The sequence below is a fragment of the Sus scrofa genome, chromosome 9 (genome assembly GCF_000003025.6).
Source record: "Sus scrofa isolate TJ Tabasco breed Duroc chromosome 9, Sscrofa11.1, whole genome shotgun sequence".
NCBI classification, from domain to species: domain Eukaryota; kingdom Metazoa; phylum Chordata; class Mammalia; order Artiodactyla; family Suidae; genus Sus; species Sus scrofa.
The window spans coordinates 98,054,671-98,066,774 of NC_010451.4; the positions used below are offsets into that span (position 1 = coordinate 98,054,671).

General features: G+C 33.7%; 1 protein-coding gene across 21 annotated transcripts in view; it reads left to right on the forward strand.

Moving 5' to 3' along the window:
* CACNA2D1 (calcium voltage-gated channel auxiliary subunit alpha2delta 1) overlaps window positions 1-12,104 on the forward strand; it is a 484,869-nt gene that overhangs the window by 273,614 nt on the left and 199,151 nt on the right.

Below are 12,104 nucleotides of genomic sequence, written 5' to 3' on the forward strand. Positions count from 1 at the left end.
GCATCTCTTCATCATCAAGGCCCAGGATCCTTATCGCATGGTTTTTGCTCTCCTCACTATAACTGTTCCATGTTGTGGCCCAACATGGGTTCTCCAGTATCTACAATGATTTTTGCATCTGTACTTCAGGAAGGAGGCAGATGTTACTAAAGGACATAACCTTTGCCTTTAAGGGCATGTTCTGAAAATTGTGCACGTCACTTCTACCTGTCCCCATTGTCCACAATTTAGTGACTGGTCTTGCCTAGTTACAAGAAGATATGGAGTATAATTTTCTTTTCCCCTGGATAGGCATGTATCCAAATGAAATATAGGATTCCATTACAAAAGAGAGAAGAGGGAGATTTACTATTATAGAATGAAAGTTAAGAAATGTAAGTAAATGTTGCACTTTGATACTCACTTTAGGATTTTAGTGGTTACACCTTTTTTTTTTTTTTTTAAGATTGTTGCTTATCAGATAAAGCTGGACTTACATAGATGATAAAATTTATTCACCTTACCAAAAGTTTTGCAGTGTATGGTTGGGTTTAATTGGTTACTATATTCCACCTTTATCTATGTAGTGCTTAGTATTTTATATATCAAATGGTCATATAATCATAATGACATCCTGTTTTAATTTGAATTGGGTCACAGTCACTGTTCTCTGTTGTACTTTCCTGTATACCAGCATGGTTGTATGTTTTTATTGCTCAAATTCCACAAGGGCATATCCATTATTAAAAAACTGGTGATTAGAGATTATACAATGTAGATAGCATCTCACACATTAATATTTAATGTCTTAACTAAGTGGAATACTAAATATTGAGACAGTGTTGTCAATTAATAAATTCGTCTTCATCTGTTTGAATGAAGATATAAATATTATATTATCTGAGAGTCAAATAAATTTTCTATTTTCTACAAATGTTATATGTTTAGCTTATGAGTAGAGTTTGAAACAGTGGGCTGAAATTTCCCCTGCAAGGGTGAAGCTGTATAAATAGGAAGGCCAGATTTAACTACAGGTATATTTTGGTTCTGACACAAAACCAAAGTGGGTTTAATTGCCTTTGGATGTGATACATTCTCCAGCTTGTCATAAATTCCACTACTCCTTATTGTCTTATTCCATCTACGTCATATATCTACCCACAATTAAAATAAAATGAAATAAAATACAATTATTCCTTAAGGTAGTACAGGATAGAATCCTCAGCACATCAACATTTAAGGGAAGGTGAGGGCAGGAGGACATATACAATAGGAGCAAATGGGAATGAAGAAGAGGTAGCTTTCATAATAACAGTAAATGGTACGAAGAAGTTCCTAACTTTAGTTTATTTTGGATTAAACTTGGAATCTCCTGATTCCTATTATTCTGGTCCATCACCAAGCTAACATTTGAATATAAAGAATGATGTGTTCAAGTATAATCTATTGATTTTGTTCATTGTAATGATGATACATGGCCTGATTTAAAGGTAAAACAAGCACTTAAAGGTGATCAATTATTTCTTTGGAGTGTAACTTTCTATCAGCTGCATCTGAATTAGTCACTTTGTGGGGAGCTGTCAGGTTGTAAGCTTTTGAAGGACTTTGATTTAAAAATTCCTCTAGAGGATTTTATAGTATCTATTTTATTCTACTTAGATGAATGCTGTTTATATTCACCTTTTGGATATAAAAATAAATACTTAGTGACAGCCAGATTTACCTAAAACTGTAACTAAAATCAATAGTAAAATTAATGTCTCTTTGGATTGTATAATATGATTTTAAAATTATGACTGTGTTCATTTAAATGTATTTTCACCTTACAACTTAAAAATCCAAGTATAATTGGGCTAAATTGTTTGGTAAGCCATAATTCTCATGAAAGATAGAAGATGTATAGCTGTGCTAGAAATTTAACTTGATCATTCCCTTGTGCTAGTTAACGTTAACGTATTTTCTTCTCTAATTACCTAGTTATGGTATCATACAATTTTTCCAATCAAATGCTAAGTATTCTTTAGAAAATAATTCACATACTACCTCCTCTTGAAGCCTGCCTTGTTTTTCCTGAGTGGAAAAGGGTATTTCCTTCCTCTTGAGTTCTCTAAATAATTTGTTAAACAATTCTGGTTTTAATGGTATAATATCTTATTCTATAGTATTTTGGGGGAGATTATTATTTATCTTTAGTTGTTATCTATTGTATTTTTATAAAGGGATGATTTTTTTCTATTTAATTTTCATCATCTGGAGATAAAAATCTTACTCTGTTTCTCTTTAATGATTTTGAGTAATTGTTGAGATAATGCTTGTTAAATTGAGTAGGTGTTTGTGTGTTTCAGTACTCCTATTACTTACACAGCATTTGTGAAGAGGTATTCACTTTTTAAAGGGGTGCTCTATTTACAAAGTAAACAGGAAACTCTTTGCAAGCATGGTGGAAATGAAAATGTTGGTTTTGTTTCAAGATTGGCTGGAATGAAAATTAAGAGAGGAATGACAGAACTAGCTTTAACTATGGACTGTGTTTGAATTAATTTTTAATATAGACATTCATTTCCTTTGTTCATGTAACAGGGCAGGCTGCAGAGGATGGGAATGGCAGTGGCCACTGTTTCCTCATCTTTTTCCATGTGCCTCTTCCTCTCATTAGTCCTCAGTTCAGTCATGAGGACAGGAGTAAAGTCGGACAGACAGTGTAGTTTCCCCTATGTCCAAAACTGATCCAAATTGGGATTAAGTAGCAGTATTAGAATATTTATTGGTTATTATCATAAATAATAGAAGGATCAGGATTTTGGCTTCCAAGCATCATGAGATCTGATAAGGTAATTTTGTATGAAGCATGAAATCAAGCTTATTATATCAGTCCATCAAACTAAAGTTTTGTCTCGTTCTGCATTTAATTTGAATAAGTTAAGTTGTTGAATTTCATTTCTCCTTTTTTTTTTTGGTCTTTTGTCTTTTTAGGGCCACACCCACAGCATATGGAGGTTCCGAGGCTAGGGGTCTAATCGGAGCTGTTGCTGCCAGCCTATGCCAGAGCTCATGGCAACACCAGATCCTTAACCTGCTGAGCAAGGCCAGGGATTGAACCTGCAACCTCATAGTTCCTAGTCTGATTCGTTTCCGCTGCGCCAAGACAGGAACTCCTTGAATTTCATTTCTAGAGAGACTACAGCATTAACATGGTATAATGTTTCAATGTAAGATTTTTTTGAAAAAAAAAAAAAATTTTACATGTTCAAAAAAAGGAACGATAAAATGAGTCTCCATAGTTGTTTTATCTGTCATTTGCTTAAATATTTTAAGATAGAGATATAATATTTCACTCCTGGATATACACATACATGTGTAATCACTGTATACATTGTTATACAGAGTTGGTAGGAGAGTGTGATAATGAAAAGCTTATACTCTGGAGTTCACAGACTGGATATCAATCCCAGTTCTGACATTTTCTAGCTGGGTAATATGGGCAGAGTCATGTAGCCTCTCTGTTTTTCACTCTTTTGGTCTGTAAAATAAAGGTAATAGTGATACCTACTTCATACCGTTACTGTGAAAAATAAATTAGCTAACATATATGTGGCACTTACAATATTCCCTGTTTCATCGTAGACAACCCAGAAATATCAGTGAGAATAATTAAAAAATAATTATTATTATTAATATAATACATTTCAGATAGATTTGAAGTGATTTTTCAGCTCCAAATGGAGCACATTTTTATATATAATGTGTGGATAATATATAATGTGTGGATATATTAACAATAATTAAAGGGCACAAGTTTGAGCCCTTTCATTTTATTGTTATGAACATTCATACATTTGTGTGAAAAACTTCAGAAAATGAAAAACAATAAGAATCAGAATAGAATCGTCAGAAAACATTTAGAAATAAATGTGAGCGCAATGCAGAGATTTGTCTTTAAATCTCTCTAAGTTTTATAATTGGATTTAAAAAGATAATTTAGTCAAAGTAAAATAGAAGAAAATTTAATAATGCAACAATTATGCATAAAATTCTACATACAAGTTCTCTTTAGTTTTGAAATTTATTTAGGGTCTTTTTTAGGTTTTTAGAGACATTTGTCCCAATAAATTCTTGAGTTTCCTAAAGATTTAGTGAGGCATATTCCCCAGAAAGCTTGAGTTGTGTCAGCAAGCCGCACTATTTTCTTAATTCCCAAAGCAAGCAAAGAGAAGGCAGATCATTACAAACCCTTGTTAATCTAATTCCAAGATCTATGTTTCAGACTGAAATCCAAAGAAATAAATTCAACCCAGAATTCCCATGTCGATAAATTGAGTTGATTTATTTGCTACATTTTATTTTATTGATCATGTTAAAAATTTTACCTGTCTGGAACATTTGGCTAGTCTGCTGAATTCTCTTGCATATTTATGTTGCTATTTATTTTCTTAGCAGTCTTGTCTACATTAAAATTAATTCCAACATAAATCTAAATGTCTTCTTAAAAGCCCAATCATTCATGATTTTATTTTATTTTATAGAAATACATCAGTCTGCTTTCTAGAATGAACTAATAGGGCTATGGATCAAACTGTGATGAAATCTATTTTAATTACTAAAGAAAGAATTGAAGTCTGTTTCTTTTCCTTTTTTAAAATTATCTAATAGTATGCAACCTTTATTTCAGGTTCTGCTAATGACTATTGTTGAATCCTCAATTATGGGATGGCATAGAGATAGAATATGAATTGCTTCTTTATGGTAACTGCTTTAATCAGAGTTGCCTTCTTTGTGTGTGTATCTAAAATAAATGGTTTAAATATTTTCAATGCTAAATGTTTGGATTGGACTATAATAATAATAAACATATGTACTTACTCTATACTCATAAGTAAATGCTTATTGGTAATGTTATCACTTAAAGTTCACATTCTTCTGTTGTGGCACATACTGTTATTTTAATGATTTTCAGAAAAGACAAATGAAATTTAGTGAGCTTTAGTGACTTGTGACTTGTCCAGTTTTAGGCACGTGATAGTTGCCAGTGCAGGGAATTGAATTCAGTACAGTTCATGTGATGCACAGCAGGAGCCATGTGCTGTGCTGCCCTGCCAATGCCATGGGCACCAGGAGAGGGCCCTGGGATGGAGCTGTTATAAATCAAGATTTAAGATTTAAAATTTTGACGTTGGGAGTTCCAGTTGTAGCTCAGAGGAAACAAATCTGACTAGTATCCATGAGGACACAGGTTCGATCCCTGGCCTCGCTCAGTGGGTTAAGGATTCAGCATTGCAGTGAGCTGTGGTGTAGGTCACAGATGTGGCTCGGATCCCACATTGCTGTGGCTATGGTATAGGCTGGCGGTTTCTACTCTGGGAACCTCTATATGCTGTTGGTGTGGCCCTAAAAAGATATATATATGTATGTATATATATTTGAAGATGGTTTTGATTTACAGTTTTAATTTATTATAACTATCCATCATTCTGTTCACATTTAATTTTGATGTATGGATCTTGCATTTATCCAACCAGCTACATCATTGACAGTTTTTTAGTTCACAGTGACTTGCAGTAGATAAAGTAAAGTTTCTATAGTCAAAAAGATCCTTAGACTTCAAAATGTAAGTCTTCACTTATCTGATCCATTATTCCTGGTGATAGTTACCATGGGTAACTTAAAATTAATGCATGCACCTCTGTATGAAATATAGCCATACTAGGATTCATTGGGGAGAAAAATTCTTTTCAGTTTCTTCTAGGTATAGCACCTTATATTCTTTGGACCTTCTTCCAAAATTTTTGAGTTTATTTTGATAGTTTTTTTAATGCTTTGTGCACTTGGGAGTGTGCTTCTTTTGCAAGGATAGTTAAAATATTGGTTCTCAGATGCTTTGAAGTAGTGGCATGCATAATTCTCTTTTAGATTCCATATCCAGTTCTTTTCTTTCCAGAAGTAGTATACAGTATATTTATTCAGAGATCGCTGAATATTTATTAAGTTTGGGAAATTCGGTAGCATTATGTGGGCATTATGAACTCACTCTATATACAACATAGAATAAACAGAGATATGAGGACTGGTTGGTTTTGAATGGTTATCTCCAACTTTCTTTTTCTTTTTTTTTTGCTTGCGCACATGCTTATCAGTTTGAAAAATGCTCCTCCCGATATATTTACTTACAAATTCTTTATATGTACTACTGAAGTAATATGCTGAGAAATCTCCAAAGAGACTTCTGAATTTTTAAGATAAAGGAAAATTTTACAAAGTAGTGGTTTTAAGTGGCATGTGATGTTCAAAATCACCAGAAAAAAAAGTGTAAAGTTTTTTCTAGATACTTAGTTACTAAATGTCTGTAGTTATGATGACTTATATATTACCACTGGAAACATCCCAACAGACCATATGCACACAGGGCATTGTCCTCAAGATAGTATATATAAATCAATAAATCCATATTTATAATAGCATTCTTAATAATATTAACTTTTTTGCCTAACTTGTTAGGTGAACTAATTGAATCACTTTTCTGTCTGGTAATGAAGTTGAAGAAGAGCTAGTGTTGGGAGTAGAAGCCTCATCTCTGTCATTTTCTTTTTGTTCAATACAACTTCCAGTACTAGGATTTCAACTTCAATCGTTAGTAATTTCATAAGTCTTTTAAAGCTATGGCACATCTGAAGTAGGTTAAATCCTACTACAAGAACCTAATAAGTGAATATACAGATGAAGTGTGGGATAGTACATGAAAGTGACTCTGCATGTGAGAAGGCAGCTCTCAACCCATCTTCTGTGGGGTACTGAGAGTATGACAGACAGATGACTTGGGACCAACTCCCACCCAGTAAGGCCAGGGAGCGAGAGTGCTCATGTCACTCCACATAGTACATATTAATAAATTTAATTATTTTTTCATTTACTAGAAATGGGTGTAACTCTAAGTTCCCATGTTTTCTTCCACCTGTCAATGAATTCTTACATGTGGTGTATTAATTTTTATTTAAGTTCTTTCACAAAAATGGCATTGATTATCTAATACTTGAGGGAAATAACAGAAAGAATAAAACCTATGAAATTGAGGCCAGAAGCCCAACTAATGTTCTAATCCATGTTTACCTGCAAATTGTCTCTCTGATTGATGGCTGTAACTCTGCTCTGAATGTATTGCTCCTCTGGTAAATGCTTCTTTGTACTGGCCCTCCATCATTTACATATTCTTGCAGTTATTTGGCATTAAAACAAACAAACTTGGAAACAGTTTGCTGTAAGTCAAAATGGATAGATTTCAGAATTAGAATTTTCAGAGTTAGGCAGAACCTTACAAATTTTGTTTAACTGTTTCTTTAAAAAAAAAAAAAAAATCTGAGGAGCCACAGCAAGCACATACAGAATTGAAATGAGAATGAGAATCTGGATTCATGACTGACGTGCTATCTCTCCATTCACCTGACTGCTTCCAGTGTTTGTTCTTGCTTCAGAATGAAGTAGAAAAAGCATATGTTTGGGGACTAGGAAACATGGCTTCAGGTTTATTTATTCACTAACAAATATTATAAATACGGCCAGCAGACACAATTCTAAGCGATTTGCTAGATATTAGGGTTAGATTGAACGATGTCAATGAGATCTCCTGCCGTCAGGGCATTTATGTTTTAGTGGAGTAAGACAGCAAACATGGAGCAAATGAAAAGCTTGATCAGATTTTTATGCATCCTTAAGTCCTTAAACACTGTTTAAAATATAAAAATGTTGACAAATTTCTGTCTTTAATAAAGAGAATTCTGAATATTGGATGAGCATCATTACATTTACAATGCTGATTTTTAAAAGATAACTGAAAATAAAAGGTAGTAAAATTCTTGATTACAAAGTTACGTTGGCACAATCTATCCAAGAAAGAATTGAAACAAAAGCAAACTACATCAAAGCAGTTACATAAACCAATCTTTACCCCTTCCTTTGACGTTTTATGCAAAGCTACTATCGTCTTTTTCTTGAAAGGGATGAGGTGTCAGTCTGGAAATAGATCATTCGGAGAGCAGAGACTTCTGGGTGGTAGAGAGGTTTTCATTTCTTTGTAAATATGGTGAGATCTTGGTATCCTGAAGTTCAGGCTTTTGTACATTAGCCATAAGGTGTTAGTCTTTGCCTCATATATAAAGGAAATTGATCTTTCTACCTTGCAAATTTTTTTTTACTCTTTTGCCCTGTCAGTATTTTTGAAAGTATATTGTCTACTCTAATCTTCATAATATAAAACACGCTTTTAGTTTTTTTAGAAGTAGATAGGCCTCATTTAAATGTTTTCCTTTTTATAATATAATATTTTCCACTATATGATTTCTCGGGGTGAGTTTGTAGTGAGCTTTCATACTCTCTGAAATCACACCATGCTTTTCATATGCAAGAAACCATTTCACAGTCTCTTAGTAAAGAAGAAACCCTCTTTGCCACTTCACAAAATTTAAGTTACATATGTTTACATAAAATAGGAGTTCCTGTTGTGGCTCAGTGGTTAACAAACCCGACTACCATCCATGAAGACACGGATTCCATGCCTGGTCTTGCTCAGTGGGATTAAGGATGTGACATTGCCATGAATTATGGTATAGGTCTCAGACTCGGCTTGGATCCTGAGTTGCTGTGGCTGTGCTGTAGGCTGGCAGCTGCAGCTCCAGTTGGACCCCTAGCCTGGGAACCTCCATATGCTGTGGGTGTGGCCCTAAAAAGACAAAAGACAGAAACAGAAAAGAAACTATTTCAGAATCTCTTAGTAGGAAAAAATTCCCTCTCCACTACTCCACAAAATTTAAGTTACATATGTAAACATAAAATAGATATGTATATATTTCCAAAGTATTTGATCCCTAATTAGAAAATTTCAAACTACTCATGGAGTTTAAATCATCCCCAGCTCTTGTCATCACACTTAGCTGTATTGTGACTCTGATGACCCTCAGGCTCACTGTGTGCCTAGTCCTGGGATAGTAGGTGATTCACACATATTCATCCATCGTGCATACTACAAATACATCTGGTTTATTTTGAAAATGTCCTGAGATTCTGTTCCAGCTTATTAAAAATGTTATTATAATCCTCATCAGCAATCTCAATACATTTTAGTTGAGGCATGCATATTTTTGCTTTTAAAATTTAATGAACAAGTTTTTGCAGTGTTTAGTATTACTTTTTGACTTAATTTAGTTCATTTTTATGTGTTTAATGTTTATACTTATCTCTGACTCACTGCATCATATTTAGAAAAAATACGTATATATTTTCTTTAATATCCCCTACATTTTTTTTTTTTTTTTTTTTTTTTTGCTTTTTGCCATTTTCTTGGGCCGCATATGGAGGTACCCAGGCTAGGGGTCAAATCAGAGCTGTAGCCACCGACCTACGCCAGAGCCACAGCAACACGGGATCCGAGCCACGTCTGCAACCTACACCATAGCTCACGGCAACGCCGGATCGTTAACCCACTGAGCAAGGGCAGGGACCGAACCCGCAACCTCATGGTTCCTAGTCGGTTTCGTTAACCACTGTGCCACGATGGGAACTCCGCCCTACATATTTTTTAACTTGATTCTCTCTCTGTTACTGCATTGTTTCAGTTGTTTACTGTTCCTCCTGCTGCAAAGCCTGCATATTTCAGACTGGTCCTTCTGTTTTATATGTCATAATTAGTAGTAGAATATATGGAGACTTAACAGTGAATCTAATTTTAAGAAGTAAGTTATGTCTTCAAGTTTCTTCTGACTGCTAATGTTATGTTCGTTGTGTTAATGTCATTTATGTTATGTTATACTAAGGCTCAGCACCTTTTTTCATGTTAACTGTAAAACTTTTTTGTAATATATTGAGTAAAAATTGTCTCTGAAGAATTAATGCCATAATTTTTCTTTCACAAGGTAAATCTGAGTTAAATAATTTTTATTACTTGAAGAACTGGAGATATCTTCTGAATTCATAAAATAGTCCTTTTTTTTTTCATCAAACATATTATGATTAGCTGAACTCATTTTTTTCCAAGTACAATATTATTCATTAAATTCATAATTTAAAATTTTAATTTTCTTACTGTTTTGATTCAGTAAAGCAAATATACACATATTATATTTAAGTCCTTAATGCCATCTCAGTGTCATTTATTCAGTGCCATCCAACTCGCATTTCCTTTTCAATTTTTTTCACCCGTGCCATACATCTCTGAGTTACATAACATCCTCCAGGAAGAAAATAGCAGCTTAAACCAATTAACTCAGGAGAGTCAACAGTGTTCTTATTGCCATCGTAACTGGATTCATTATTTACTATTCAGCCTGACCTCACAACCTGTCCAGAGCTACTACAACTGGATGAATGCTAAGCACCTGTTTCTCTATTCAGTATTTGTTAATTGGCATGGATAACTGCAGCTGCCTTGAGGAACCTCTGCTTCAAATTGATGCAAGGGATTCTCTAAAAAAGAAGGTTTTTCTGTGTGTAGTTCAGAACTGGTAACCAGCCTTAACTATTGGAATACCACAGAATGCTGATTCCCAAGGTGAACTCGTGGTTACAGAGGCAACATTTTTTTAATCCACAGACTTCATACCCGCAGGGCAGTGTAACAACATTTTCAGCCTGTTTACTGTATGAAAGACTGTTTTTAAATATAATACATCCATGGTAATTATTTACATTGGATGATAATATCATGCCTAAAGGTGTATTATGTATCCAAATTTTTGTTTGATATTAAGAATACAACTAAGACTAAAATTTTCAAAAAATCAAGGGTGAAACCCTGTGAAAGTTGCAAGGCCCTATTGTAAATAATATCTATAAAATAGTTGCAAAAGCAAAAAGGATGTATTTAGAGGTGGAAGTTTTAAAATATACACATATATTTACACATACATATACACAGTGGAGAATTATATACTCGTCTGTAGTCTCTGGTTACTAAAGTAGTTGTTTCATTACACAAGAACCCTTTATTTAATCCCTTCACTAGTGATAGAGAAATACCAATTGTAATACTTCTGTGCAGGGTCTCAGCTCTTAATTTAGTATCAACTAATTTTCTCACAGTGTTGTGGGACACAGAGAATAAAAGAGAGCAGCCATACTGTGATTGTGAGCATACTTTTCTCAGTGATCATATTCAGTCTGAATTGTGCACTGGATTGAGCTGGTTTCTACTGCAATTTAGGTAGAGTATGTAAACTTTTAATTTCTGAACATTTTGCTGTTAGTAGAAACAGTTTTAATAACATGAAAAAGATAGCAAAATATTAAAAACAAATGTTTTATTATAAAAATCAATTCTGAGTGTTTCATTTGTGATAAATACAGTCTTTTGTGTCTGTCATAGACTTATCACTGTAACTTTACCGATTAAATTTGCTAATGTGTACTGCTTGTAAAATTGAATGACCCCATCCAACATTGGCTGTTGCCTCTGTCTCTGAGTGATCTCATCTATTATTTAATAACTGAAATTATGTTGAGCTGAATACTAGGAGAAACATACTTCCCATGTTTCACTTTTGTGTTTTAACAAATACACGTGAATACATTTTAGAATTGCCCTGCTCAGTGTCTCTACACATTAATATGGGATAGTCTGGAGATTTCAGAAGAGATGTTTTGGGAGAAAAGTGTTAGAAAGAGACATGCTAACTTATTTTTTCTTGTATGTGATCTGGTAGACAAGGATGTCTTAATTCCCAGGGAAGAATTTATTTGAAATTTTTAATTAATACATTAAGCCACATGCATTAAGCCGTTTTCCTCAGTCACTTCCTTTTTGTTTAATATTCGCTCTATTTTAATTTTGCTGTATGATGCCGTAGTATATAAAAAAAGGTGAAGATGGATTATGGAGATATCAGGAAGAATAATTTAATAAGCTTGAGAAAATGAGTTACATTTGGAAAATCTAATATTTTCATGAAATTATTGCAATTTATAGAGACAATAATAAAGGGGAGGGCATAGGAACAGCCGTATTATTTTTTCTTAATGCATTTAGCAAGTGCACATTAAAGCTAGTCTTGGTATGTGATTATGTAAGTTGAGAAGTACTTTATTTTAAATTATTCCTAAAAGCCCTTTACATCTCAGTTTAAAAGTTCAAGAATCTCTATTAAAAT